This window comes from Ambystoma mexicanum, chromosome 8, assembly GCF_040938575.1.
Source record: "Ambystoma mexicanum isolate Mex_15411 chromosome 8, UKY_AmexF1_1, whole genome shotgun sequence".
Classification (NCBI taxonomy): Eukaryota; Metazoa; Chordata; class Amphibia; order Caudata; family Ambystomatidae; genus Ambystoma; species Ambystoma mexicanum.
In genome coordinates, this window is record NC_090929.1 from 637,960,907 (window position 1) to 637,988,680 (window position 27,774).

Consider the following 27,774-nt stretch of genomic DNA (forward strand, 5'->3'; position numbering starts at 1 on the left):
AATCACCCGCAAGCTCATTCACATCAAAGCCAAAAATTCTGATAGCTCATCTCTCGTGCAAGACCAGCTCTGCAATCGACTTCTAGTTGAAGTAGACCACAGAGCGGTCAATGCGCTGTCTCACTGGGAAGTGAACTCTTGATGTCAGATGTTGAAATCCCTTTCAAGTTAGCAAACTCAGAAAGCAAACGTAAGACATTAGAGGTATTTAAGCTGATAGCCATATTCTCAGGGATTACACTTTCAAATAGGATGCCTGTGCCCTTATTCACATCTGTAAATGGTCTCATTGTTTTTAGTCCAGTGTCTCTGTAATGGCTAGGTAAGCCCACCCCAGTCATGCCACGCTCACCCCCCCCTCCACCCGTTGCTTCCCCAACTTTCACTCACATGCCCATGCTGTTGAGTACTTCTAGCTCAGAGACACCCCGCAGGTGCCTCCCTTGCCCTCCCCAGATTTAAGGCTTAGGGGGGCTGCGCACCCTGGGAAATCACAGGATTAGCTGACAAGACCCGCTAATGGGTAGCAGCTTGGACTGGTTCCCCCACTCTAGTTGAGGGTTCCCTGGGAACTGGTGGAACAAAGGCAGTTACACCGTCAGGCTGGGGGGACAGAAGGAGATTGGGCACCAAGTTTAGGCAGCTCCAGTTCCTTGCCTATGTTCAGCTGCGGGAACAGGGACTGCAAAACAAATCGAGGGGCCTGAGAATTCAGATTTACTGGCACCCGCTTTTTAGATTTCATTTTTGAGGCCTAGGTCCCAAAAGTGAGTCTGAGGGCACAATGAGGTCTTGAGAGTCACTTCCTCCTGTTGTATGGCCTACTTCTTTCTGGCAGTCGCCAAGCAATTGTGCCGGCAAACAAGACAACTTCTTTTCTTCTCACGATTTCATAGTCTTATTGATAGGAATACTATCGGGATCACACTGCTAGTCTGGCCTCAATATGCGACTGGACCGAGTTCTGGTTTATCGCCTTCCCCCCCTGAGAGATCAGTTCAGTTCCTCTGAAGTCAGGTCCATTTATCACAATAGGTTCATGGTTCTCATCGGCACCCTCTGGTCCTTTAAGATGTTTATTAGTATCGTTCAGGCCACGAGGGAACAAAATCTCCTTCGCTGTAGCATGCAGTTTTATGTTGTCAAATTTAAACAGGAGCGAGTAGTTTTACAAAGGTAGCGGGCGCCCCTCTCTCGCAAGAACAGACATGATAACCTGTTCGGTGGTTATTAACCACTTGAGAGTTCGCAGCCACTGCTTTTACTCACTGTGCCTTTCACAGATGGGAAATATCCATTTGCATATCAGTCTTTGTCCCGCCCAGGGGCAGTCCAGCACCGAAATACAATGGCAATTCCAATCTGAACGAGAGTACCACCAGCAACCCCATACACGTGTTTCACCCTTGTTGGGGATCATCAGTGAGGTGAAGCTGATGCCTCTCTAAGCACAGTGAGAGGGAGACCACGTCTGGTTGCCCCCAGGAGACCTAGGGTTACCAATCCCAGGTTCCTTAACAAATAGTTTTACAAAGGTAGCGGGCGCCCCTCTCTCGCAAGAACAGACATGATAACCTGTTCGGTGGTTATTAACCACTTGAGAGTTCGCAGCCACTGCTTTTACTCACTGTGCCTTTCACAGATGGGAAATATCCATTTGCATATCAGTCTTTGTCCCGCCCAGGGGCAGTCCAGCACCGAAATACAATGGCAATTCCAATCTGAACGAGAGTACCACCAGCAACCCCATACACGTGTTTCACCCTTGTTGGGGATCATCAGTGAGGTGAAGCTGATGCCTCTCTAAGCACAGTGAGAGGGAGACCACGTCTGGTTGCCCCCAGGAGACCTAGGGTTACCAATCCCAGGTTCCTTAACAAATAGTTTTACAAAGGTAGCGGGCGCCCCTCTCTCGCAAGAACAGACATGATAACCTGTTCGGTGGTTATTAACCACTTGAGAGTTCGCAGCCACTGCTTTTACTCACTGTGCCTTTCACAGATGGGAAATATCCATTTGCATATCAGTCTTTGTCCTGCCCAGGGGCAGTCCAGCACCGAAATACAATGGCAATTCCAATCTGAACGAGAGTACCACCAGCAACCCCATACACGTGTTTCACCCTTGTTGGGGATCATCAGTGAGGTGAAGCTGATGCCTCTCTAAGCACAGTGAGAGGGAGACCACGTCTGGTTGCCCCCAGGAGACCTAGGGTTACCAATCCCAGGTTCCTTAACAAATAGTTTTACAAAGGTAGCGGGCGCCCCTCTCTCGCAAGAACAGACATGATAACCTGTTCGGTGGTTATTAACCACTTGAGAGTTCGCAGCCACTGCTTTTACTCACTGTGCCTTTCACAGATGGGAAATATCCATTTGCATATCAGTCTTTGTCCCGCCCAGGGGCAGTCCAGCACCGAAATACAATGGCAATTCCAATCTGAACGAGAGTACCACCAGCAACCCCATACACGTGTTTCACCCTTGTTGGGGATCATCAGTGAGGTGAAGCTGATGCCTCTCTAAGCACAGTGAGAGGGAGACCACGTCTGGTTGCCCCCAGGAGACCTAGGGTTACCAATCCCAGGTTCCTTAACAAATAGTTTTACAAAGGTAGCGGGCGCCCCTCTCTCGCAAGAACAGACATGATAACCTGTTCGGTGGTTATTAACCACTTGAGAGTTCGCAGCCACTGCTTTTACTCACTGTGCCTTTCACAGATGGGAAATATCCATTTGCATATCAGTCTTTGTCCCGCCCAGGGGCAGTCCAGCACCGAAATACAATGGCAATTCCAATCTGAACGAGAGTACCACCAGCAACCCCATACACGTGTTTCACCCTTGTTGGGGATCATCAGTGAGGTGAAGCTGATGCCTCTCTAAGCACAGTGAGAGGGAGACCACGTCTGGTTGCCCCCAGGAGACCTAGGGTTACCAATCCCAGGTTCCTTAACAAATAGTTTTACAAAGGTAGCGGGCGCCCCTCTCTCGCAAGAACAGACATGATAACCTGTTCGGTGGTTATTAACCACTTGAGAGTTCGCAGCCACTGCTTTTACTCACTGTGCCTTTCACAGATGGGAAATATCCATTTGCATATCAGTCTTTGTCCCGCCCAGGGGCAGTCCAGCACCGAAATACAATGGCAATTCCAATCTGAACGAGAGTACCACCAGCAACCCCATACACGTGTTTCACCCTTGTTGGGGATCATCAGTGAGGTGAAGCTGATGCCTCTCTAAGCACAGTGAGAGGGAGACCACGTCTGGTTGCCCCCAGGAGACCTAGGGTTACCAATCCCTGGTTCCTTAACAAATAGTTTTACAAAGGTAGCGGGCGCCCCTCTCTCGCAAGAACAGACATGATAACCTGTTCGGTGGTTATTAACCACTTGAGAGTTCGCAGCCACTGCTTTTACTCTTAAACAGGAGCGATTCCAAGAGAATTGCATTAAATTCCGTTTCAAGTTTTGGGCTCTCAAAGAGAGAGAGCAGGACACATAGCACCTGGTTAATTTCCACCAAAGAGGCTGCCCACGGGGGCAATTGTTCATTTTGACTTATCACTGATCACACACAGTGATGGGGAGCTCATTGAAGAGAGAGAGAGGAGTGAAAGTCTGGTACATACCTTTTACCCAAATCGGGCAGAGCGTTCATTACTTCCAATTGAGATGGATGGCACTGCAAATCTAACTCTAGAGTAAGAGTTTTGGTGTTAGTGCAGGCGTGCTTAGTTTAGGATATACTAAGGTTGTTTAAAGTGCCTTTGGTTTTTAAAAAAATGCAGTGATCAATCCTTGGGGATTCAAATTTGTATCCCTCCGTTCTCGCTCGTCCTCTGACACCAAGACATGTCTTGAATCTGCCGCCAGAAACCCGTAGGCATTGTACATGCGCACTCCTGGGTGGAGGGAGGCAACGGTACATTGGCCATAGCAAGATCTCCTCTTCCGACAGATGTGCACATTTCTTGGTCGGAGGCATAGTCAATTTTCCACTCCTCAGACCATACATGGGGGGGAACGCTCCTTCTATTTTAAGCACAACCTAGTTTAAAGCGCTGCTGTTGATAATCAATGTCAGACGCTCATCACAAGTGGTAAAGAACTGTAATAACACTCACCCGGTCTGCTTGATGAAAACAACGGCTTGCTCACGGGTCAAGAGAGGTTGGTCATGCGGGGAGGAGGAGACACGGGCCAAATCTGCCCAAGCCCACACAGCCAGCACTGACTGCCACTCGCTCGCCACTCCGTGCCGCTCCGCGGTAGCTGGGGTTTTTGTGTATCAGCTCCTCCTCCAAGTGAGAAAAACAGTAAACAGACTTCCAAGCAGCCAAACAGTGAGTTTGGTGCACAGACCGCCCCTCGCTCGCTACTCCGTATTACTGTATGACGTAAAAGCCACCCAATGCTCATGAGTATTGTCACTGTCCCAATACTGAAACTGTGTTGGACACCGTTAGCGTCTCACAATTCCCATTATACATTGCAAAGACTAGGGAAAGACTGGCAGTAAAGCTTCCATGCTCATTCAATCCTTTCCCTCTCAGCGAACATCATGTGTGCCCTCATACCAAACAATCTTAAATAACCAGTGCTTTAAATGGGCCTGTCTTATCCCCTTCTCAGGGCAGACAACCTCAACACTGAGTAGTGGGACTTCTCCAAGCTAAAGGAGAGTACCGGAACTCAAGCATACGTCACAAGGATAATGAATGCATTTCATACACTATTTAGTGCACCTTCACTGGGGGAATCTGGGCTAACTCACCATCCCCACACTCCGACCGTCTGTATTACGTAAGGTGCTTTATAAATCAATAAAATACAAAATACAAACTCCTGCCTCCTTGCAGCCCCACCCTGCAGACAGTCGAAGGCTTCATGCCCATCTTGTAAACATTACTAGGATGGCAAGTTGTATGTTACTAAGTCAACACAACCCAGGGCATTACAGGATTGCTTCCCTCTATAAGAATAGGGGGCCCCGTGCTCAGACTTCTTGCCATGCTCCTTTGTCACCTCCTCCTACTTGATGGCAATCTGGCCCCACTTAACAGATAATCTGTGTCACAAAAGCTGCAAATAGCACAGCTGCAGCCCAGTTTAAACAAAAGAAGTATATCAAGACCTTTACAAATTTCGACTTTAGCATAAAAACAAACAGATTTAAAAGAGAACGATAATAGTAACAGTACAACATGACCAAAAGGTCCTGCCAAATAATGAGCGTTCCTCAAATAGATCACTTAGAAGCTAAGGTACAGTTATTCACACTCATGTATGTACAGATTTCAATACCCTTACCTTTCAATCTAGAAGGTATAAGATTAGCCCAAATGTATCAATTCATGCTCTATAAACTTTACGAGTCTTGTAGTTTTGATTATGGGAGTATTCGATGAACCCCACATGCATTTTTTCCAAATCCACTCCCGGCCCTCAATCGTATTTGCATCTACAAAAGCTTACAACATTTTGCAACGCGTAATCTCAAAGTAAATACAGTACAAAAACAAGTGTTTAAGCGACTCTACTGTTTGCATACAAAAGCGACATGTTAGCGATGTATCATCCATGCTTTGATTAAACCAGTGCTTTTGTCTAACCTTTGTGTTTATCAAATCAAATCTAAACCTCATGAAAGTCTGACTTATCCCAGGGCAGGGACATAAGGTTAGATATACCATACATGGTTCTTGTTTGTGCACAAATTTATAATACTCTCGAAAAGAAGAGTAGGCAGAAATCTTCGTGCAGGTATTGACCCAGTCCAATTCAAGAACTTTCTTTTTGATTTTATCTTGAAAAAGCTCTAGAGCCTTGCATGGGCACTCAATGTCATCCATGATCCCCATCATAGGTTTTTTCAAATGTACTATGGAGGGTGGATTGTTGTTGATCATCATAGTGTGTAACTCTTCATAGAGTGAGTTTCTCGGAGGATATGAGATTTTAGCAAAGTTTGTCAGTAATCTCCAATTGTATTTGGCCGATAGAGCATTCAGACCCAATTTGTGTCTGAGAATCGCATTAGGCATGGATGCCGGTAGACTAAGAGTATATTTCCACATTTGTAATTGGTCTAATAGGGGGCTCAAGTCACAAAGATAAAGCTCTACCCCATACAGCAATATAGCCTCAACTTTTTTAGTGTAGAACTCCAAAAGGGGTATTAACGAAAATTTGCAGATCTTATAGTACAACACTTTCATTTGACATTTTAAGGTGTTTGCTTTAATGGTAAGAATTTCTTTTATTCTTTTAAGCGACATGTTTTTTGTTATGATAAGACCCAGATAAGGCAATTCCATAGCTATCATAATTGGCGTATCGTCCACTCTCCATGTAAATTGTCGTACCTTTTTTTTGTTCGCAAGAATTATTATGTTAGATTTTTGTGGGTTCACGCATAGATTGTTATTTTTACAATAGCACATAAAGCTTGTGAGCTTTTGTTGCAACCCAGCCTGAGTGCGGTCAAAGAGTAAGATATCATCTGCATATGCGATCCACGATAGGGAGAGTGAACCAATGCGATTCGGAAAAGATTTTCCCTCCTCCCAAATCTCGTTGATCTCTGCAAGATAAAAGTTAAACAAAATTGCTGCAAGGTTGCAGCCTTGTTTCACCCCTATCCATGAAGTTATTGCTTTCGTAAGGGTACCCATCTTATTAATTCTCACTTTAAAGTTTGTTTGATGATGTAACATTTGCGTCAATATGATGAGATAGTGAGGGATCTTCGCTCTTTGAAGTTTGTCCCATAGCTTCCCCCTAATTACCGAATCAAATGCAGCTTTTAAATCTAAAGATGCTACAAATATAGGTGTATTATCGGGGGATGTCGCGTGTGCGATAATATGGGATAGAAGGCTTGCATTGAGTGGAGTACCCATCCCTTTACGGAAGCCCACTTGAGATGCACTCAGAGAGTTGTTTCTAGTTGCAAAACTTTCTAACTCTCGAAGAATAAGTGAGGCAAAGATTTTAGCTGCCACATCAATAATTGCAATTGGTCTAAAGTTGTTAGGGTCCGAAATGTTGCCTTTTTTGTGAATAGGTATTATAATAGATGTAAGCCATGAGTCTGGGATCTTCTTCGAGCGAAATATCTCCTGATAAATAGAGAGAAACATGGCCGACCAAAATAAGGGGTCTCTTTGATTAAACAGGGTGGCAGGCCGTCCGGCCCTGGGCATTTGGAACTTTTTAGTCTATGAATTGCCGTGCATATATCGTTTCTGTCCCATGGGCAGGAATCAGGAATGGATTGAGAGTCAGGAGGATGTTCATACGCCTTGAATTCTTCGGGTATTGCAAATTTTTGAGAAAAGAATGAGAACCATGTTGTGCTGTCAATGCATGATTCAAATTCACGTGAATCCTCTTTATCGAGAGATCTTATCGTTTTCCAGATTTCCTTATTTTTATTATTACATAATAGATTCACAATTCTTTGATTTTGTTGAATCTTTTTTAATGTGCGTGCCTCTTTAAGTGCGTGTTTATACTGCACAACTATTTTTTGCTTTTGGAGACGATAGTCACTTTGAGACATGCTAAGCCTAGATTTCGTAATCTTATGTAGATCCAAGATTTTCGTTTTTTTTAATGCGGCAATGACAGCACAAAAGGTTCTACCTTCTTCCTCCATCGTGTGTTTCGTGACACTAGATTTGGACAACATTGCTACATGTTCAGCAATCATCCTTCAGTTCCAATTTATTATAGCTGCGTTATCAATGCTATTCTTGTTATTGGGTTTCCATAGGTCTCTGTTTACCAGGGCCGTTAACCTCCTACAAGTTTTAACAGACCAGTTAATAGAGAGCATTAGTCTATTGCATTGAATTAGCGCCAATTGAGGAGACCATGGAGAGCGTGTAAAATAATGGGGTATCGATGATGATATGGATGCATGATCACCAAACACAATACCAGAGGAGTCAACCGAGAGAAGTCGGCCCGACAACTCGTTGGATGCAAACATATGATCTATCCATGACTGCTTGTTACCTCTTTCCTATGTGCAATTCTGATGGACAGGGGACACTGACAGTAGGAATATGTTCCATGCTTTAAAAAAGTTTATCCACTTCTCCCCTTTACTGCGTGAGGCCTGATAATAAGGGGAGTCAATGTTCCCAGTATTATAGTTAGAAGCACATGTTGCATTAAAGTCGCCTCCAATAAATATTTCCGCAAGAGGCGCTTTGGAAAGAGCTTCAGTGAGAGTCTCTGCTAAAAGTTCACATGATTCTTCTATGTTATATTGCATTGGATTCCAATAGAGTGAAATCAGAAGCAGATGACCATGTGCCTTCACATCAAAACAAACATCACATATAATGAATAAATCAGTGCTATATACGTTCTTGATGATACATTTTAAGGTAGTGTCAATCAAGATTATTAGGCCTCCGCAGGGTCTTCCTTCCACGCCTTTCTTTGCGTGATGACTGAAGACAGAGAAACCCTCAATTTCTATCTTTTTAAGTGCCATAGTTTCCTGTATAAGCAATATATTCGGGATTTGTAGAATGTGAGGATTCACCCTCCATTTTAAAAAGTTATTCATGCCACAACAGTTCCATGACAGAATAACTAAATCATCATTTTATGATGTGTTAATTAAAGGCGTTTTACTGACCACTGTTTTGACCAGAGGCTCTAACCATTTGAGCCCATTAAGGGCATTTGTGAGAGCAGCGAGGTGATTCATCATGACATTTTGAGAATTTGTTAGTCCTTGGTTGGCAACATTAAAATCAGAGATCACTGTCGATGGTGAGTGTTGGAATTCCATAAATTCCATTGCAGTTTTTATATTATCAAATCCTACCATTTCTAACCCAAGAAACAAAAGATCACTACGATGCTCCCAGATTAGTTTAGCAATAATAGGCGATATCATATTGGATAGCATTCTGTTATTATTCAATGCAGGTAAACGAATCCACTCTATATCATTTGTTACTAAGCTTCGTAAAGTTGGAATTTTAAATAGAAAGTTCATGAGAAAAGAACGATTGATCAGTACCATGCCATTGATCTTAGGATAGCTTCTCCAGCCAGTAATATTTTGCATTTCACCAGGGATACTATGAAATTGCAAAATAAACTGAGAGATTTGATCTTCATTTAACTCCTCTTGCACTTTGATTTCACACTCCCCAGTATTAGAAATACCACAGACCACCTGTTGCTGCCCTATCAAAGGGGAACCTGGTTCCAAGACAATGTTCTCATTACTAGATTTCTGCCGTGGCTGATTCAGATATTCAAGAGTTGGCACACATGGAACAGGTTTTGGTTGTGTTTGAGCAATCTTTTGGATTTGTTTGTCATGCGACTCTTGCGTGTTGTGCATCTGCATTGCGTTTGGTTCCTGTGCGTTTCCTCCACTTTTAGTATTTGTTTCAGCTGTTCGATTGAGGTTTTCTAATACGTCAGATACAATTGCGCACGTTCGCTTAGAGTCTTCAGCATTCTCCATTGAGTCAGATCTTTTTAAACCTTCATTGTTACATTTACTTATGATGTTACGTACCAAGCTATCGGATTTCTTCGAGGACATGTCCTTGAAGAAAGCTGTTACCTGAGATTGAACCATGTTTTCAATAATTGGTTGCAACCCCACCTCCTTAAACGAAAGAATGTCCCCCATTCCACTCATTTGTATGGGCCGTTTCAAAGCCATCGTTGTGGTGCCCTCAGAGTTAGACATTACTGGTGAGCTCAAATCACGCCCCTTAGTAGGTTTAATTTGGAGAGCAGTCTTACTTTCATCATTTAATTCATTAAAGTTTAGATTCTGCTCAGTCAACTCTACAGATGTTATTATTTTGGAAGATGACAGTTTTGGGGCTTTATCTTTTGCAAGATCAAAAGCTAGCTCACATATTTTTTTCTCGGAGCCCGCAGAATGCCCATGATTTTTTTGTCTTCTCTTCAATGCTTTCAAGTGATTTCTTTTTGCACGGCGGGATACAAAATACATTTTTTCTTGAGCATTAATGTGTTCATGCGTTGTCTCAATTTGCTTTTCATTTTCAAGTAGTTTTACCAGAGTCGAGGGGCTGTCTGAAATACTGTAGGGCGAGCTTACATTCGCTACAGCCTCTCCATTTTCCGAAGGTGTTTTCTCTAAGTTCTCGGTTGTGTTTCCTTGAAATAGCATTGCTTCAATTTGACAGAGTCTGTCGTGCTGAAGTTTCGCAATTTCAAGATTGTTGATGTTATCATTAGATACACAACTGGGTTTTTGGGATTGATCTCGACATTTATCCTTACACTGCAGTATTTGAGCAAAAGTTGCCGGAATACCATTTGACAGAAACTGGTCTTCTGTAGTTTGTGAGGCAACATTCTTTTTTTCCTCAACTTGGGTGGGGTGACAAAGCTCATTTTTAACCATTGAGGCTGCTCTAATGTGACATTCTGAATGATATATATGACAGGATTCTTGTGATAATATATATCCTTCAATTTTTGAGAGTTGAGCTTTATTAGAAGCAAGCTCTTTTTTCATCTCTTGAAGCAAGAGATGTGAATATTCATAGCCACGATCAAGCAAGTTTAAAACTCTCGTAAAGATAGGTAGGTCACTGAATTTTTGCTCGAATACTTCCTCAATAGGTATGTCTTGGGATAAAGGTACCTCAGGTACATTCGAGAAGTTAAGTATTGGTACAGATGTATTGAAAGGTTTCTGTTCCAATGTTGTTTTCTTTGTCTTGTTAGTGACAGCTGTGTCTTTTACTGGAGAGCTAGTTACGGGAGTTTGAGTCCCAGATTTGGCATTATGTCCCCTTTCCGGGCTCGTTAATCTATCAGGGAACTCACAAGATTTGTGAAAGTGTACATGCTCTCTCCATGGTCCATAAGTGGATACCGGTGTGGATGGGCCGAACGAGAGCTTGACTCTTTTATCTAGGTCGTGCATAATCACGGGTGCCAACATAGAGATGTCAGCAATAGGCAAGTATTTATTCTCATGGATGTCATCAATGATTTTTTGGACTTCTTCTGTGTGTTCATCTACGGCAAATGGATCAAGAGTGATGTTTTCATTCGCTGCCTTTAAGGAGCACACTTCATTAATGTCCAAAATTCCCTGCCGGATTTCAAGTGTTGGTTTAGTGTCACCACTGTCATTCACTGTGTCCGAATGATTAGACATTGACAAAAAAGATGTCTTTCCATTCAACGAGGGAATGGGAATAATCTCATCGTTTTTTTTTTTAATTTGCATTTTTTGGGGTTTCACACGAGGCAGGCATTTTTGAGGTACACTCCTTCCTCTTTTTCCCGTTTCTAAGCGTGGAATCCATTGGATATGTATAGAGCAATCCAATAAGCAGACAATATTTAAGTGTGTAAACCCTTTGCTACACAACTCACCAAGCTTTTTACAGTGAATCATGTGAGATGGAAGGTATTACGCCCAACTTTCATGAATAGGTAAAGTATAAGCGCGCAAGCACTAACGAGCCGAGTAGCCCCCTAAAAGAAGCGGGGGGAACCGCCACACACCCACGCACGCACCGCGAACAGCAAACAGTACTTTCCTGTACTTCCGGGTGCGCACGCGGGTGCGCTGGGACCCCGGATCTTAAAGGCGCGGCTCGCGTCACAAAAGGGGGAGGGTCTGCTTACTATGGTCACACCCTAAAGAGAAGAAATGGTAGAAATCAGTGATGGACTAGTAAGTATAGTTCAAATCAGCAGTTGAGTAATCCTTTAGCTAAGTTAATCTACACAACCAGAAATTAGCAAAAGCATGACGACAGAGTTTTAAGCGTCAGCAAAATAAAGACGTCTAGAGAAAGCGTCAGCGTCAGCAAAGTAAAGACATCTAGAAAAGGGCTTTAACGTGCGTGAAGCGCACTCCTTTCAAAGCGATGTAACTTAGGCGAAAATTAGCTACGCCCGCAACCATAGATTCATAAAGAGTCACCTCTCAGTCAGGCACAGTGTGTACCACGTAAAGACGTCCTCCAGGCGTAGTTTTCAACAAAGTTCCCATGCGGCAACTATAGGCAAATGCAGGGCACGCCTCCAACGGCGTCTCCTCCCAGCAAACAGTACTTTCCTGTACTTCCGGTTGCGCTTAACAGATAATCTGTGTCACAAAACCTGCAAATAGCACAGCTGCAGCCCAGTTTAACACATTCTCCACATATAGCCTGTGGAAAAACGACCCAGTGTATTCTTTTCCTGCCATTATACAAAAACACAAAACAAATAGATCGGTTCTATGTCATTTCATCGACGGTCATTGTTTCAATGGTTTTTTTTACGAAAGAAGTCATCGAAATTGATTTTTATTTTTTGGGGGGTTCTCCCCCTCTCAACCCCCCTTACCCCCCAAGACCCATACCGTATTGTTTAACTATTCCTGGTCCCCCCATCCCTTACATACACTTTCCCGAACCCCTATATATTTCATTTATTTTCGTTAAAAACTACTCGTTAAAAAACCCATCGAAATAACAACTGTCGATGAAAGGACATTGTACCAATAGATCTATGGTTTGCTTTCTCTACTGTATAATTCTGGGTTCATTTTGAACAGCTGACGTTTGGAAAGGCCACACAATAAAACGTTTGTCCTCCCTTTGATTCTTTCTATGCATCATGTTCTTAATATTCCCTCTGGCAATGAATCATTAAAAGATTTGCAGATTTTTAAACACATACATTCCATGCACGTTTGGGCGAGTTAATGCCCCACATCTCTTCCTAAACAGAAGTTGCAAGACTGTTTAAGCATGTATGGTTGACCCCGGTAGGCCATTTTTGGTGTTTGAGAAGGTGCTAATAGTTTGCTTAATGTACAAACAAGCTGATTCCCAGTGTATACGGTAAAAGAAAAACATCCTGCTGTTGTGTTTGTGAGAAAAACCATAGTAGGCTTGATGAGTGGGCACCGCTTGTTTCTAATTATTAAGTTATGAATAAGTTATGTGGTCCTTTAGCCATAATCCCCTCGCTTGCATTGTGAGGTATAAAGATACAATAAGAATGGTTCCTAGGGTAAAATGACGCAGGAATTTGTATGGACCTATGGTGAATAACTCACATATGTTTCAAAAATTCTATTCACATATTTTTTTCAAGATTTCATACATAAACATCAACAAACATTACTGTATTCATTTGTGCAAAACTACACTGTGTAATCAATGTGTGATATCCATAAAAGAACGTTTTATTTCAAAGACTCAAGCTCTTTACAAATAGCCCAGCGCATTTCGGTCCAAGCGACCATCTCCAGGGACGAGATTCTGCCTGTTATGTCCTTCTTTGTGTCTGTTCAAATGTATGAATTGTTGGAACTGCAATTGCTTGTTTTCCTAGTGTTTGCCTTTGGAGCCTATGATTTGCATCCAACACCTTCTGGGTCAGGTTTTTTCAGCGGTCTGGTGTTGTGTAAACTGGTGATATGCCAGGGCAGGGGAAAAGAGTTGATACAGACAACTAGAAAGGCGACAAAGGGGACAAATAAACAGAGACATGAAGAAGGAGACCAAAAGAGTGAGGCCATGTAGAAAGCGACTCAAATGGAGAACTACACCAATATACAGAGAGATTAATAGACGTGATGTGAGTAGGCATAGGCCTGTTAAGGCCCAAGGATGAGAAAATGTTTTGGACTATTCCTGGGCTGAGACCTTGCCCACTTAAACCTAAACTGGGGAGTACCTGCATTTCTTTTTTTTTCCATTTAAAGCACTATAAATAACCATCCATGCAGCTTCATATTCCACAAAGAAATGCTTTTCGCTGTAAAGAAAACATTCCAGACACTAATGCTTGTTTTAATGTTGAAGGTATGAAAAGAGTCTGCAAAAGCAAAGCACACATATGCATCACGCTATGTACCCCTTGTACTTACTTTAGTACTATGCATCAAACTTATTATGTAAGATGACTCAGAGCATTCCGCACTCCTGTTGGAGAGATTGTGGGGGGAAAGGGGACTGGTTACACAACTAGTGGTTGTGCCCTAAATAACAGCCGTTCTAGAAAGAAGTGAATATACACGCTACCTTTATTTTAAAATCAAAGCAACCTGTCAGGGAATTGTTAAACGAGTCTTCACGAGATCGCTGGTTACCTTTTCTTCCTGGAGACCGTGGAGTTGAGGTTGCCAGTCTGTCGGAGTATCTATTGCCGATGAATGGATAGCACGAGAAATTAGCCCAATACCCTCCTGACGATATATGACAGGATGGCACTGAACCAACTCCCAACGCCACGGGTGGCACTTCTCAGTATTTATGTGACGTCGGGACAGTGTTTCCACTGGCAGAGAAGGCTTGATGAAGACACCGATAATAGTGGAAGCTGAACTCCGGAACATCCAAGAAGGCAGCAAGGCAAAGGTACCGGCAGGGCACAAGACAGGTAAAGGAGGAAGGTCTGCAAGGACAAGCAGAACAGACAGGGGAATCCTACTATCCTAGCAGAAGGGAAGCAATCCAGGAACCCAGACAGGACCTCCCCTTACCCTTAACCAGGAGGCAGGCAAGGACCAAGTCGAACTGGGAAGCAAGGGGTAGGAGGACTATGGAGCAGGGAGAGGACAAGGAGGAGAGGCTGGACAAGGCAGGATAAGGCAGAGCAAGGAACTGGGGAGGCTGAGGCACGGACGCCAGGGCTCCAGCAGCGCATACACAGTAACAACCGTGTTGAGACGCGTTGTCCCTGTGCATGCGGTGCTCTTTTAAAGCCCGGCATCAAAGCGAGGCTTGGAACGCATGTTCCGACACTGCGCATGCGCGGGACGCCGGATACTGACGATCCGCGCATGCGCAGATCCTCGCAAGATGGCGGCGTCCACGGAGCCTATCCGGACCGCGGGTCGGCGTGGGGAAAGACGCCACCGCGGGTACAGCCTCCAAGAAGGAGGAGACCGCTGCGGCCGTGGACCCGGGACCCTAGGACAGGTAAGTGGCGCCCGCGAGCGAACGCGCGGTGTGACACCAATGCATTCTGGCCATGGCTAGTCAGGACAACAGACAATGCCCGAAACACGGAAGGAAATCATGACATGCATTACTTACTGTAACAGCCTTTCTTGCTTAGATTCACATGCTGTGCATATAGTCCGGCATCTAGTGGTAATTGCAGAGTATTGCATTTTGTCTTTCGAGGATCGAAAGGGGACGTTGACATGGGCATGTTTGTAACACTATCCCTAACGTGACGTATAGTGTACCCAGAATCCCTCACGCGTCGAGGTTCCTCTGGTTGTCTTTTTTCTGCCGTGAGGGAGCCTATGACTATCATGAGTGAGTTCAGAGAGAGAAAGTAGTAAGATGTCTATGTTCCTTCTACTCCAAGAGGGAAGGAAGGAAGGGTGGGTGCATGTGAATCTAAGCAGATACAATCATCAGAAATGCTATTACGGTAAGTAATGCATGTCTTCTGATGCTTGCGAATCTGCTTAGAATCACATGCTGTGCATAGACTAGCGAGCAGTATCCAGAGATGGTGGTGGGATGTGTGAAGGAACAGTAGCAAAGAGATGTCTTAGTACTGCGTGTCCCACCTGAGAATCAGACCTAGAGTGAGTATCCAGGCAGTAGTGTTTTATAAAGGTGTGTACAGAACTCCAGGTTTGGGCTTTACAAATGGACTTAAGAGGAACATTTGCAATGAATGCTATGGAAGCCCCAGTGCCCTGAGTAGAGTGTGCTCTAGGCTTGAAGGGCAGATCTCTCTTGGCAAGAGTGTAAAACAGTGTGATGCAGTTTACAATCCACTTTGAAATCGCCGATTTAGAGACAGGATCCCCTTCTCTACCAGATGTCAATGAAACGAAAACGGGTTTGTTTTCCTGAGTGGTCTTGTCTTTTCCAGATAGTAGATGACTGCTCTCCTCAAATCGAGCATGCAGAGACCTCTTTCCGCCACGTTAGTGGGGTTCTAGAAAAAGGTGGGTAGTTCTATTGATTGGTTGACATGGAACCTTTAAATACATTTTGGCGCAAATCGTGGGTGAGTGCGCAGGACCACCTTATCTTTGTGAATCGTCACAAATGGGTCTAGGACTGATAGAGCCTGCAGCTTGCTAACTCTTCTTATTGAAGTGACTGCCACCAGGAAGGCAGTCTTGTAAGTCAGAGCCCTTAAGGCTCACCTTATGCATAGGTTCAAACGGAGGTCCCATTAGTCTAGTTAATACCACATTTAGGTCCCATCCGGGAGCTGGGTTTAGGATTGGGGGGTGAAGACTTTTAACCCCCTCCATGAAAGCCTCGACGACTGGAATTTTCCACCACAAAACCCTTTAATGAGAGGTGGTGTAAGCAGAAAGTGGAGCTAAGTGGACTTTTAAGGAATTGAAAACCAAGCCTGAATCTAGCAAGTGAGTTAGAAACAGGACAATATGTGTTGGTGAGCACTCAATAGGGTTGATGCTCTTAGCACTGTACCAAACCACAAAGCGTTTCCATTTGCTGGAGTAGCAGTGTCTGGTGTTTCTGTGCTTCTTTAAGTATGTCCATGCATCTTTGAGAAAGGTGGAGGTGTCCCAACTCTACGACTTCAGGAGCCAGGCTGCAAAGTTGAGAGTTTGCGGGCATGGATGTAGAGTCCCCTCGTTGTCTTGAGACAGCATGTTGTACGGACATGGCAGCTCCCTCGCAGGGGAGACTGACATTGCCATCAGAGGGGAAAACCAGGGTTGACGGGCCCACATCAGTCCACCAGAATCATAGTGACTGGTTCCTGGTGCATCTTATTCAGTAAGGGAGTCGGGGGAAAAGCGTAGACAAATTTCCCTGACCATGTTATCCAGAGTCAGTTCCCCTTTGAGCGTTTCTGCTGGTACCTGGAGGCGTAATCTGGGCATTGAGCTTTCTCTAGAGTTGCGAACAGGTCAATCTCTGGAAAGTCCCAGTCTGCAAAGATGTTGGAGACAATGGGGATCATTACGAGGTTGGAGGTAAGTAACCGTCCTTACCGGCATGGAGCAAATACCGTGTCCGTGTAGGAAAGAGCCCGCTAATAGTGGACTATTACGAGTTTGCGTGCACGAGCTTAGCGGCATGCCGGTAACGGCAGTACTGGCATGCCGCTAAAGTCCCAAAAATGCCCCTTAGCGGCATCAATGGATACGGCATTAGCGGACACCGCTATTAACGGGCACCACTATTATCCAAAACCGAGATCCCAACCTGCCAGAAAATGACACTGTCCACCCTCAAAGGCACACCTCGTCTGCGCAAACAACGTTTCTGCAACGAGGAGCTGAACATGCTGGCTGACACCGTGGCCCAGCATGCAGATGTGGTGTTCAGCACAGACCAGCGCCGTGCGACACAAATCAACAAGAAACAGATGTGGGATGAGGTGGCCCAGAAGGTGTCCGCAGTGGGGACAACCACATACAATACAATACAAAGGAATGCCGGAAAAGGTGGGACGACCTGCGGCTGCGTGTCCGCAACATACTGACTACCAACCGTCAGCAGGCCCAGGCAACAGGAAGTGAACCATCCACGCCCATCAAGCTAGCACAGTGGGAGGAAACGTGCTGCTCCCTGATACACATGGAGGCCATTGAAGGGGTGAGGCGTGCTGAGACAGGAGTAACATCATCGGCTGATGAAGGTGAGCGAGCGTTGGCACTACACAAAAGTGAACACACACAACCAACCCAAATCCAATGGCTGAGTCCAAATGGCAAGTTGATGACAGCAAGTACCTTGCCCATCACCACCCACCTAATGACTGCCCAACAGAGATGCCACACCCTTGTCACAGACACACGCAACCAACCCCACTGACAAAAAACACCAGTGTCCAATTCTAAACTCAAGTAACATCAGCATGCAGCCACACACATGCAGCACCAGTGTCACATCCCACTGCATGGTGCAGACATCTCCACCACCTAGTGTATCTCAGAGCCCTAGAGACACATCACATGGCACCCACACACTGATGCATGTACACCGCACGCAATCCACGCCACACCCGTAATCCACCAAGCAAACTGCATGCACAACATGGATGTGCTAGAAGGACGCACAGACACTGCACCACACACACAACACCTGTAAGCACCATGTCTGCCCTTCCAACATGCAGACAGCAATGCACAGGACCTACAATTTACTTACATTAATATATGTTGGATGTCCCTACACCCATGCCTCATGCCCTGCCTCTCCATCCCACACAGGCACAGTATCAGACAGCGATGACAGGCCTACCACAGAAACAAAGCCAACAGCACCAGGCAGAATCAGAGGGGAAGATGATGGCACCAGGCCCTCCACGTCAAGGGCCGGCCGGATGAAAACCAGCACCCCCATGCCACAGCAGTCCGGTAAACAGGGGTCACAGGCCACAGGACCTGATGAGCATCCACCCCTGACACATCGGAATGTGCACCGGCCTGGGAAATTGGGTGCCATCACTGCACACCTGCCACAAGGCACACCGGCCCCCAAGCCCACAGACCAAACAACCCCTGCCCCACTGCAGCCAGCTCATGTGGATGAGGAGGGTACACCAACGGCCAGCAATGGTGAGGCTCCTCAGTCACCGGCACTAGTGACCCAGGGGAGGTGGCCCAATCCGCAACAAATAGTGCAGAGGATGATGTCCAACAGGATGAGGCTGACACGGCAGGGCTATGCATGTCGAAGGACACTGAGGGAACACCATCCATGGGGCACACACCACAGCACTCCCTAGGTCATGGGTCGTGTGGTGGTAGCTCCAGTGAGGAGATGGCTGGACCCGTATTCAGCCCTCAAATCAGTCCAACCCCAGCTCCCATGCGACCACCAGCAGTCAATGACATACGTGACCTGGAAGCCTGCATCACCCGCATGGAGGAGCGTCAGCAGTCCATAGACGAGATGTTGCGACAATTCATCACAGTAGGGGACGCCACACGCCAGGCCCACAGTGACAGCACACAGGCACTCACCCGTGCTGTGAACCGCGTTGCCAGGTGGGTGCGCCAGGGCATGGAATCAGTCACCCAGGCACTCACACATTTGGCTGCCACCATTGCACAATGCCCTGCAGCACCTGCCGAGTCACACCCCCGCCATCCACGAACAGTACCCCTGTAAGCTCAGCTCAGACAAGCGCAGTGTGTAGGTCGCTACGAACCATGCGCCGGCCAGGGGAGCCACAGCTTCCATGCAAAAGGGGCCGACTGTAGCCGGACAGACATGCGGGATGGAGGCTGTTAGAACTCATAATGTGTGCCGGGACGTGAGTGTGTGGGGGAGTTGAGGGATGGGGGTGTTTCAGGGGTGTGAGGGGAGGGGGTTAGAGGGATGAGTGGTGGAGGGTGTTGAGAGGAGACGGAGGTGGGTGGGTAGACTCAGTTGCATCGTGGGTGGGCTGTTCATCTACGTAAATAGTTTCATTGATAATTACATCTCATTTGGAAACAAATAACATGACTGGACATTGCTTATTGAGTGTGTCAGAATGTAATGCCAAACAGTGTACACTGCCCAGAGTCCCCCGATCCCAGTACAAAGCGAGTGGGAATTGATGCACCCTCTTCATCACAGTGCATCAAACGTGAATGTCCATCACTGATTGGCGCACAGCACGCCCCTCATGGGCATTGCCACATGGCTGAAGTACTACTCTTATCCCCATCTTCACCCGGTGGTTGCTGGTCAATGTCAGGTGGCAGGGGTAAGTTCCACCGGATGCACATGTTGAGCAGTATAGCACAGACCATGGTGATCTTATCCACCTTCTCAGGCCCGTAAAGGAGTGCTCCACCAGACCTGCTGAGGCAGCGGAAACGTGCCTTCAACAGGCCAAAGGTCTGCTTGATCACAACACGGGTACGGATATGAACCCGATTGTACTCTCTTCGTGCCTGGTCTGCGGGATCCGAACAGGGGCGAGGAGCCACGGATTCAAGGGATAGCCACCATCACCTGCATGGGAGCACAATGAGGTATGTTTGACTCAATTTCTGGCATTACACCTGTAGTAATCACTGTCATGGCTGCAGCTATTTGGTGTTCACATGCACATGTCCCTGGATGTATGCACACAGGTACATTTGTCGCAATGTGTGCCAGACAATGGTCTGCAGGTGTGGATTGCGTTGTCCAGATGTTGCCGGGTGTTCACTTGCATGCTCTTGCAGATGTCCTGTATTGTGCTTTGCTGCATTCATGTGCGTTAGGCATACTCACTGCATGTTGCTGGATTGTGTTGCAGAGGGTATACTCAGTTGATGTGCAGTGGACGCGTTGAGGGATGTGGCCTGCTTCTACGTATGGCGTATCGTCATTGGTGTGAAACATTGGTGTAATGGAAGGCATTGTTGGGTCTCGTTCAGGTAGGTAAATGTAGGGCCACAGTGTTATGCTGTATGTTCTGTCTCCACTCACCCCCCAATCACACCCAGGTGGAGTATTCATCCCCCCCAACTGCACTGCCATGGGCCTGTCAGGCGACTTACCGAGCAGCCAGGCACGTCATCCAGCATGTCGCTCCATGTAGCGGGGTAGAAAGGAGTTCCGCAGCACCCTGGCATCATGTGTGGATCCGGGATATCGGGCACAACAATGTGTGGTGATCTTGCTGGAGTCACATACCATCTGCACATTGATGGAGTGGTATTGCTTACGATTTCGGTACACAACCTCTATGGCATGTGGGACCACCAATTCAGCATGGGGGCAGTAGAGGGCACCGATACAATTGGCCATGCCTGCCGCCTGTATGTAAGCCAGCTTTAGTGTCAGCGAGCTCCTGGCCACTCCGTGGTAGGGATACGTGGTTGTGTGCGTGCTTCAGGAGGGCATTCAGCACTTGGGTCAGCATGCATGGAAGGAGAGGTTGTGATTGGCCATGCAGCTGGCACACTGTGTGCTGGTAGGTACCTGTAGCCAGGAAGTGGTGCACAGACACTAGCTTCAGTACAGGGGGGATGGCAGTACGGATTTCAATCAGACTGACGCTGTCTACGTTTATCATGTCCACTATGGTGGTGACGGTGTCCCGGTCCAGCCGGTACAGGGTGTGGATCTGCTCAGGGGTTAGGTTGTATGGACTGGCTCTGATGCAAGGGATTGGTGGCTGCCTACGTGGTGCCTCTGCCTGCACGGGTGGGACTTGCTGGGCCTGTCTCACCGTCCTTCTCCTCCTGCGTCTCCTCTGTGGTGCCTGTTGTTGTTGCTGGTGTAGCAATGCAAGCATGACCTCCAGCCCCAGTATTGCTAGTACTAGTGTTATCATTTTGGTGTGGGAAGAGGTGTGGTGTGTGGGTGTGCTCCTTTTGTGCTGGCCCAGACTCCATTGCCTCCACCTGTGCTGATTGTGTGCACCTGTGGCAGTTGGGAACACCGCACACAGCAGTTTACGGGTAGTTCATGATGCCGGTATCCCGTATTAGCGCCTTCATGATGCTGGTATTTGCATGTACGCCTGACTTGTGATGTCCTCCTGTTTGCGGCCTCCTGGTATTGCCAGCCTGAAGGCCCGCGTGCCCGCCCCCATACTGCTATTAGCGGCAACGTTATTAGCAGCGCCTCTAATACCGGGTTCTTGGGTCGGAATAGCCCGCAGCGGTATGCAGTGCCGGCAATCCTTTACCAGCATGGTTTTTCCATTACCTCCAACCTCGTAATGACCCCCAATGTCTTTGTGTAATCACCATTCGTACTCTGTGGGTAGTGGCAGGGCCGTCACAAGGGGAGTGCAGGGGGGCAAACTGCCCTGGGTCTCGCGCGTGCAGGGGGCCTCGCAGACCCCTCTCTTAAGGAGAAGGCAGCACAGTCTCCCGTGTACTTTATTCACACGGGGGACTGTGCTGTCTGCTCTGTGCCACTGCAATGATTTTGCTGTTTGTTACAAAGCCGTTTGGCTCTGCAACAAACAGCAAAATAATGGGAGACAGCAGGGCTCAGAAGTGAGCTCTGCTGCCTCCCGTTATTCAGCTAACAACGTAGACATGCTGAATGACAAGAGAGGACTCCTCTCCTGTCAGTCAGTGTGTTCACGTTGCTTAGTGTGAACACGCTGACTGATAGGAGAGGAGATCTCTCCAGTGAGGCAGCATGTCTACGTGTCGGCTGCGTGGATGCATTTGAAGGGTGCATGGAGGTAAGGTAAGTGTTTTTTATTTTAAATTAAATGTGTATCTATGTGTATTTAAATCAAATTAATATGTATATGTATGTATGAGTGCATGTTGGTGTTTGGGTCAATGCTGTGTTTGGTTTTATGTATGCATTCATGCATGTATGGAGTTGTGTAACTGGTGGATGAATGCATGGGTTAAAGTGTTTTATGTGAATGTGTGTTCAGCCCCACCCCTAAATTTAGCCGCCCTGGGAGCCACTTCATTAAGGGGTGGGCAGTGGTGGAAATGGAAAAAATTGTTGGGGGATCCCACAAGGGCCGGGGTGGGAGCAGCGTTTGGGGGGGCGGTGCCCAAGGAGGCGAGGTTAAGGGGGCAGAGGTGGCAGTTGACCTCTGATCAGAGGAAATGTCAAAAATAATAGTTTAAAACGGCCCAATTTCTTTCATGCTGCTTCTTTTCCAAACTATATATCAATTCCACTTTAAACCACTTCCATGTCACTGGTGATGAGTAACTTCACTATGCAGATATTAGTTTTGACCAGTGTTGCTGAGTAAATATTCTTTAATATGCACAAATTTCTTCCCATTTTATTAAAAAAAACTCTCCCTTGGGTACTATTCAAACAGGATGATTTCTGTTCGCCATAAGCAACGTTTTCTTTTACTTGAACCCCACCCAGCACAACTCCTGCAGCTCCCCTCTGAAAGCAGTTGGGTGGCTGCATCGTGTGTGATTGTTTTAATAGGGGTATTTATGTATGTAATGTTTGTCGGATACCTGTATATTTATTTATTTATGCAATGTTTGTCGGATACAGGTACCCGACAAACTTTGCATAAATAAATAATCCGGGTCCATGTATCCGACAAACATTGCATAAATAAATACATAAACCGGGTTGTGGCTGAGCACTGTAACTTCCTCTTGTGACCTCTAACATGGGGTCACCAGAGGAAGTTACAGTTTGCTCGCGGGCACTTTTTTCCCCCCTTCTCCCCAGCACAGAGCAAGGATTTGGGGCGGCTGACTCTGGCCGGATCCCGAGATCCGGCAACACATCTGGTGCCGGATCTCGGATCCGGCGAGAGCTGGCCCAATGACCAGCACTGGGGGTGGTTTAATGGCATCAGAGGTGCACCTAGGCTAAAATGGCAGGGTGAGGTGGGGGGATGAGGGGTGCTGACTAACACTTCAAATGTTGGGAGAGGCACTAACATCAGAGGCTGTGAGCGAGGGGCAAAACCTTCTTGTGTGGGGGCATCTAAGATCTTTTCATATTCGAATGAGACTTTTCTGGTGAAGCTTCAATGTTACAAGCAGCTACCTCTTGCCTTAATTTCTGAAACGTCACACTTAAGGACTGCTGTGAGAATGAGATGTCTCATATCACCACTTCCCTTCTAATCACTCCCCTGGCATGCAAGTGCTAACCCCACATCACGATTTCAATTACCTAAAAATGTATGCATATGAATGCAGGTGCTAACAGTAAAATGTTTTATGTTAGTAATTGCAGGGCTTTTGTTAACAGTGAAGCCCAGGCACTGTTTAACATTTGTGTCCTGTTCTGTCTGGCCACGGCTCTGTCGGTCAACCCGGCAGGGGCTGGATGACAATTTTGAAAGCGGATAGTGAGTGGGGCCAATAAACCCATTGCACTTTCGGTCTTCCCCCTGAGGGATGGCATCTGGGCCTTTCACCTTTCACAGTTGAAATGGGCCCCCAAGTAGCTTCCCCCATGTTGGCAGTCTTATGACACAGAAACCTACTTATAATCTACAGCTTTGAACCTCCTTGCTGCATTATTTTGACTTCATTATTGATTTAAGCACTCCACAGGTGCCTTGGACCATTGTTCCAATCAGTAATGGGTGCCCCAAACATCAAAAAGAAATGAGACCCCACCAGCCCTGACATATCTTTAGCCAGCCCTGCTCCCATTTCCCTCTGAATCCCCTGAGCCCAGCTTGGAAGCTGAAAGGCTATTTCACCTTCCCTTTGGCCACTCGTCATACCTTTCACCCCAATTCAGAGGCTTTTTACTTTCATAGTGCTACGCAAATCTCTGGAGAGGTGGGCCATCTAAAAGCTGTGACCAGAAGTTAAGACTGGCTTTATCAAAGTGAGCCTGTTGATATCGCATGGATAGGTTTTTATGCTCTTCATGTTTGATGCTGATGCTGCTCCGTAATGAGTGCTACGGGCTGGCGACACATCGAAAAAGGCCTTCTGCCTCAAAGTGGCCAGGGGCTGGCGCCGCCAATGGAGCCAGGTCGAGTCAACAAAGCCCAACATTTCAGGAAGGGGCTAGAGCCTGATCTGCTCAATGGTGTTGCGCTACTGCATGGCATTCTTTTTGTTTGGGTTATTAGGTGTGCCAATATTGCTTTAGCAAACAGACAGTGGTGGAAATAGACTTTTTTTTATGGGGCATCCCTCCTACCGACGTGAAAGAGGCCGGACCCAGCGACGGGAGGATTAGGAGGGTGTAGGGCAGGTATTTTAGTCACCCCATCAACATTTGCCTCCTCCACTCAGAGGATTTATCGTCAGCAAAGTTCAAAGTCTGCACCCCCTTTAAACTTAAAAAATGCACATCAATATTTTCAGTACAGTGCAACATTGACAAGGGATTTCACAGGGCTCTCGCTCAGACCCTCAAGTGGTCTTGTGGGGAAGTGTCTCACTTTGGAACCTAGCAGCCATGGTTTAAATCCCTGCCCAACATACTTTAAAGCACGAAGACACCAGAGCATTCTAAAATAAACATATAGTGCACAGATTTCCCAGATTGTGGAGCTGTATTTCCAATCTGGTGAGTAATCATTTGCCAGATACTGGCTTTGGAAAGATCCGTCCCAATGATAGCATTGAGTACAGATAGGAAGAAATGCAATATGAGGAGGGACTTGTAGATGTTGTTTAGTTATTTGCCCATCCATTGACATCTCATGGCCATGCTAATCCCTATGGCAATTCTCACCCAGTTCCTGCCCTCCTCACCCAAAACACCTCCTCACTGGAACTCTTTGAGCTAGCTTTAAATACGCCTTGCCATCAAACTTTGCCCTCAATGTGCCTGCAAGTGTTTTCTCAAAGGAGTCTTTTGAGAGTTCATGACTTCATTGGAGTTGTAAACAAGGAACTGATGTAATAAAAATGTATTAATAAGGTCTGCCTTTGGCCGCTCGATTTAAAAACACCGTGCCTGTCTTTCGCTGAAGTCCTGTTAAAAACAAGCATTGGCAAAGCCAGCCGTTTTGGCTTGCGTATAAGTATTAGGCATTTGCCAGGCACTGCTATTAGCTGCTCAGGTACTCAAACCATTTTGCACCGGCACTATTAATGGCCAGCTAATACCAATACAGAAGGGCCTTTCCCATGCCTACACGAATGCCAAAACTGTTAGTATTGCCAATGCTCTTTTTGCATTACCCTTGATGCACAGGACTATGCATCAAGGTTAAAGTTAACATACTACTTGGCTAAATTGGCCCGCATTGAATGTAGGCCAATCTAGCCAGTAATAACACTTATGGTACACAGTCAGCCTGGATATACTTTCATGTGGCATGGCATTTTTACTGGCTGGGAGTCCGTACGTGGTAACAATGGCATATATTGATGCAGCCTGCATGGACATACATGAGAACAACCAGCATGAATATATTTTTATACTAGCATATCTTGCGTGGAAAGGCGGCATGAAATATATTGAAATTTTCTTTCCTGTGCACGGTTTGTGATTTGCAACTATTGGGATTTTCCATGTGCTTTTATACAAAACTAATTGCAAACTGTATGGATTTCTACCCAATTTTGCAAAGAAAGTGCTGTAAGATGCATAATTTAACCCAATGTTTCAAACATTTTCTTGGGAGTGAGAACCCCCCCTCAAGCAACCCTTGTTTGGTTTGGGCTCCCTCACTGTGCTCTGTTGATCCTGCCTAATTGGCACAACCGTTTAAGCTTCTTGAGTTCAGAAATGTACCAGCCTCCACTGTACATCATTTGTCACTGTGTATGATGTGTGTTTTAATGCACACATAGGGGCAGTGTGCTCCTTAATGATATGATATAGCATTTATAACGTGCCTGTACACAAGTGTTTCTAGGCGCGACAAGGCAAGGAGGGGGAAAGAAAAGACAAAACACAGATCTTACTAGGCATTGTGTCATTCAGATCGTGCAAGAGCAGGGAAGGAAGGAGGGGAGAAGTGCCGAGGGTGGGGTAGGATGCAGAAGTGCAGGGACAAAGGAGAAACAAGAGTGCAGCCAACAGGTGGCAAGTGTGGGTACTCATATGTGCAGCCAATGGGTGGAGAATAAGTGCAAGAGAGGGACTGTAGGGTTACAGATACAGACCACAAGTGCAGGGGAGCCAAGAGGCAGTACAGGATTGCAACAGGACCGGCGGGGCCCTGGGCCCGAATTCAGAGCTTCACCAGTTGACCAGTGCATGGATCAGCAAGGTGATCAGCAAGGGAGAGAAAGAGAGAAGGCAGAAGCAAAGAGACAGGTCTTGAGTTGCTTCCAAAACCGGAGATGGTTCTGCTCAAGTTTCAGGGAGGCAGGGAGGATGTTTTCAGAGGGAGGTCCCAGCCGAAGAAAGAGATCTGCCCTCAACTCTTTGCTTGGAAAAGTGACTGACTCTCAGAGAGTTGGAGGTGCATATGATACAATAGTTAATCCGGCATAAACCTTTCTTCAGTAGAGGAATCTAACTTTGCTGTAGTTGATTTGGCATTGTATTAATAAACCATATTTGGGATCCTGCACACAAACTCAAAGGTTGATTTCTCAAGTCTCCTGTTTGCAGAGGTGCCACCGCTGGCTGAGTGCAAAAAAATTGTAAGGGCGCCTCACCAAATGTTTTGCTCCGGGCCTCACCTCATCTTCTGACAGCCCTGGGTAGTGGGAAGTCTCTGCTGAGCACGTTCGCTAAAAGATTGAGTTCCATATGTTTTGAGATAGTTTGGATAGCCCTGGAGAGTGCGTGCCCCCTTGATTGTTCAGTTAATACATGGTTGTGGTGCTGTCCGTGAGGACTAGTATGGTCTTCCCCGGTAGGTGTGTCTGGAAAGCCTTCAGGGCTTTGAACACGGCTAACAATTGCAACCGGTTTATGTGGTTGGATGGTACTGCTGGGGACCAAATGCTGTGCGCTGTGTGATGAAGGAGGTGAGCTCCCCACCCCGTGAGAGATGCATCTGTGGTGAGAGTGGGTTCTACTGCGGGGGTGGTGAAGGTTAATTAGAGCAAAAATGGATCTATAATCTAGACTCGGTCAACCATGGCTTGAGTGGAATCTCTTTCTGCGCAGATGACAAATCATGGGGTACCCCTAACCCCCCTTTGAGAAACACACAGAATAGATTCTCAGCCAGTCACATCTCCCTCCAGGACCAGCACTGTGTTTCTCACCCCCGTGCTGACCCTACACTGATCTCAAGGAAATAACTTTGACAACAGTAATGGCTGGCTAAAACAAAATTGTGTATGCCTCAAGAACCTATCATGCACGCAATAAATCGCGGGTTCTATCTGCCCCCCGCATTGTATTTGTGTCCAATGACTTTCACTTTCTTCAATTTGGGCTGTACACTTTGTGCACATAGCCGCGGTATGGCTCCTCATACACTACATCCCGATCCAATATGGCGGATT